Raw genomic sequence first — 4498 nt, forward strand, 5'->3', positions numbered from 1 at the left:
TAAACAGGCACTGCGCCGATTTTCTGAACCTAAGCGTCAAGCTATGGGGGAAGAATTAGCAAAATTAGTGGAGGCCGGATTCATCTGAGAAATAAAACACCACGAGTGGTTGGCAAATCTAGTAATGGTGCCCAAGAAGGACAAATCCTGGCTGCTATGCGTTGATTTTAAAGATTTAAATAAAGCCTGCCCTAAGGATCCCTTCCCTTTACCTCGCATAGACCAGATCATCGACGCCACCGTCGGACATGACTCGATGTGCTTCCTCGACGCCTACTCCGGATACCATCAAATCAAAATAAAGGAGTCCGACCAAGCCGCAACTGCATTCATCACCCCCTACGGGCCATTTGTAAGTGCATCTAGTGCCCCTTAGTGATTTTGGTGTATTGAAGACTTATAGGTTAAGGGACTAATGCGTTTATGAGTGTACACAGGTCTATAAGTCCATGAGGAGTTTGATATTAACAGAGAAAGTCGACCCCTAAAAATGAAGTTCTTCGATTGAAGACTTTGGTATTCTGAAGACTTTTTGAAGACTTTGAAAGTGAAGAAATTGGTGTGACCTTGAAGACTTGGTATTCATTCGAGGAACATGAAGCGTGAAGACTTTTTTTTCGTAGTTTCATTTTCTCTTTCTTGAGTCATAGGAAACAATGTACTGTTAAAGGGGGTTGAGGAAATACTAAGGAAAAATTTCCATGTGATGCTCAACTCAAAATCCTACACCTACCAATCCCTTTGAGTGAAGCCATTGGAAATCGCATACAGTTCAGTCATATTCTTCAGTGACAGAGACGAAGTTCTTCTGGTCGCTGAGGAATTTGTTCTGACTGAGGAGTTAGGTATTCGCCAGTGCGGATTGCCTACATAGTGAGGAACATGATAGCCCTGAGGAATTTGAACCTCAAATTTCCGACCGTTGCTGTGCTACGCGCCAGCTGTCCCAAAATATCTTATCCACCCAACGGTCATATCATTGAAGGGCATTTATGCCTTATCATGTCGGGCTGCTCCCTAGGCTATAAATAGCCGCCCCCTGCAACCACTAGCTAGTTGGCTGCTCTGAGAGAAACTGACACTTGTCATTTGAGAGCATCCCATCCTCCGAGGACTTTGAGCGAAGATCATCGAGTGAGGAAAACCCAAACCCAAACACCTACAAACCCAAAGTGATTGAGCATCACTGAAGAGATTAATCCTGCGTGGATCCGACGCTTGTCACCTTTGAAGACTGTGCTTCTTCCAGACGGTTAGGCGTCATGGTCTAGAGCATCCAAGAGGAATTGTGGATCGCCGAGTGACCAAGTTTGCGAAGGTTCGGAAGTCACCTGAAGACTTACCACGAGTGATTGAGCGAGGTCTGTGTGACCTTAGCTCAAGGGGAATACGGTGAGGACTAACTGTCCTGGACTGTGTGTTTAGGACTGGGTGTCCGGGACTGTGTGTCCTCAGGTCTAAATACCTAGCCACCCTAACCAGATGTACAACTGAGACAGCAGTTGGAACTGGTCTACCAAATCATTGTCTTCACCAAGCCAACTGGTTCTATTTCCTCAACACTTTCATTTCCTCATTACTGTGTTGTGTGCTTGTCATATCTGTGTTTGAAGACTTTGACTGAAGACTTTCTCAATTTCCTCAGTTCAATTTCTTCAGTCTGTTTGTCTTCATCCTGTGTTATCCTGTGTTTACGCTTTCTGTACTCTGTGTCTGTCTTCATTTCATGATGACCATGCTTGTATTCTGTTATGTTTACTTCTAAGTACTTATTCCGCTGCAAGTAGTTCTTCGCTAAGGAATTTCCTCACCGGCAATTTCCTTAGTGAAGAATTCATAAAAATCGCCTATTCACCCCCCCTCTAGTGGATATAACACACTTTCAATTGGTATCAGAGCAAGGTACTCCCTTGTTCTGTGTGATTTTGGTTTAACCGCCTGGAGTTTTAGTTATGTCGACCGCAGGTATGAAGAAAGTGACATGCCCCATATTTGACGGTCACGAGTATCCCAAATGGAAGGCCATGATGAAGAAGCGCCTCATGGCGATGAACAGCGAACTGTGGACCGTCACTGAGATTGCTCTTACCGATCTGTGCAAGACGGCGGGAGCTAATGACATTCGCAAGTACACTCTTCTCAACCTCACGGCGAAGGACGTCACTTGCTTCTGTCTGTCTCTAAATCAGTTCAGGAACATCATGCATCTCGATCATGCGAAGCTTATCTGGGACCGTCTCTCTGAGGTCTATGAAGGTCATCGAACCCGTCATGATCCTTGGTTTGAGGACTTCAAGGAATATCTCAAAGCGATGACATTCGAACCAGAATCATCATCCTCTTCATCATGCCTTATGGAAAAAAGTGCTGAGGTAACTGAATGCTACCTATCCGAGTCTAGTGATGATGAATCTGGTGATGAATTTGGACCCAGCTATGTCAAACTCGCTTCCCTTGTCACTAAACAACAAAGAGCTTTAGAAAAAGTTCAATACATGCTAAATAAGAGCGATGATATGTTGGGCACTACTAGGAAAAGGGCTATAGATAGGATTGACACTAATGGCGCATCAGGGAAGTAGTGCACCACTACTATATACGAATGGCGCACCAGTTGGTGATGCGCCATTAGTGTGGAAGACTCTAATGGCACACCAGAAAATAGGTGCGCCACTAGTGATAAATTTTATTTTTTTTCATTTTTACATACATACTAATGGCGCATCCTACCGAAGTGCGTCATTACTAGTTCTAACTAGTAATGGCGCACCAGACAAGGAGTGCGCCAGTACTGAATTTTTTTTTATTCTTTTTTTTGCAAAACTACTAATGGCGCACCGCCTCACAGTGCGCCATTACTAGTTTAAACTACTAATGGCGCACCCTGTAAAAGTGCGCCATTAGTATATATATATATATATATATATATATTACTTTTACTCGATCTCGATCCCCCTCCATCTCGATCTCGATCCCACCCGCACCCTCCCCCGCTAGCTCCACCGCCGTCGACGACCCACCGCACCCTCCCCCGCTCCACCACCGCCGCCGACGACCCCCCGCACCCTCCCCCGCTCCACCACCGCCGACGAGCACCCCCCGCACCCTCCCCCGCTCCACCACCGCCGACGAGCACCCCCCGCACCCTCCCCCGCTCCTCGGTGAGCTCCGCCTCCTCTCCCCTCTTCATTTTTAAAAAATAATAAGAAGAAGTGTAGACTACAATTGTTGTTAAACAACAATTATTACTGTTTTTATAAAAAAATATTACTGTTTCATATTCATATTCATTTTCTAAAAAATTATTACATGCAACAAAAAAATTACTTATGGCGCACCTCTCGCTGGTGCGCCATTGCTATATATAAAAAAAGATTACTAATGGCGCACCTCTGCCTGGTGCGCCATTGCTATGTTAAAAAAAGATTACTAATGGCGCACCGACCGCGGGTGCGCCATTAGTAAGATTCCCCCTAGCTAATTCCCTCCCTCTTGCCAGATCCCCTTCGTCCCTCTCCCTCGCTCCCCTAGCTAATTCCCCCCGCTGCCCCGACCCACGCCGCCGCCGCCCCCGCGCCTCCATCTCTGTCGCCGCCCCTGCGCCTCCTCGAGACGAGCGCCACCTCCCTCGCCGTCCCCCCTCTGCCCGCAGCCGCGCCCTCGACGTCCTCCCGCCCAAGTGCCCCCTCCCCCCGCGGCCCCGCCTGCGTCAACCTCGTGGTCGCCGTCCAACACCGCGCAGCCTGCCCAGGAGGACCGCCGTTGTCTTCCTCTTCGACTACGAGGACCCGGACGAGCTCGGACGCCCTCGGACGCCCGCCGATTTCCTCCGCCTCGGCCACCACCGCCACGGCTCGACGCCGAATTCGCGCCGCCTCGACTAGCTCCGGCTACCCCGAGTCGCCCTCGACCTCCCCAGTGAGCACCCGAGCTGCTTACCCCTCTTCCCCCTCTTGATTTCCTTCTGATGTGTTCTAGGGTTAGGGGTTGGAGAATTTTGGACAAGAAAAGGGGTTGGAGAATTAAGTAGCTAGGGTTGGGGAATTAAGTAGCTAAGGAGATTATGTTTAGAGCATCAATGATGGGTGTTGATATACCTCTGGATAATTTTGATTTTATTCATGTTCTCAAGGAATTGGAATTATCCAGGGAACAAATTAGTAAGAAAACTGAACACTGTTTAGATATTCATGACTTGAATGGAAATGTCGCCTCCCTGTGTCTAAGTTGGCATGATACTGTAGTGGAAGAGGAGGAGAAATTTACTGTAGTTTCTAGAAGAATGAAAAAGTCTCCTGCTAAGAGAAATGTCACTATTTCTTCTCTTACCTCCTCTTCTATACCTTGTACTAGAGGTCAGCAAAAGAATATCAGTTCTACTTTGCCCCCTAGTAGATCTGGATACTATTTCTGTTAGGAGATGGTGTTATATTAAGATGCATATATTGTTATGTTACGCAAATTGTATCATCTTGCCACTTAAGTCAGCCTTCCCTTT

This window comes from Triticum urartu, chromosome 1A (assembly GCF_056163025.1).
Source record: "Triticum urartu cultivar PI428250 chromosome 1A, HENAU_Tu73, whole genome shotgun sequence".
Taxonomy (NCBI): Eukaryota; Viridiplantae; Streptophyta; class Magnoliopsida; order Poales; family Poaceae; genus Triticum; species Triticum urartu.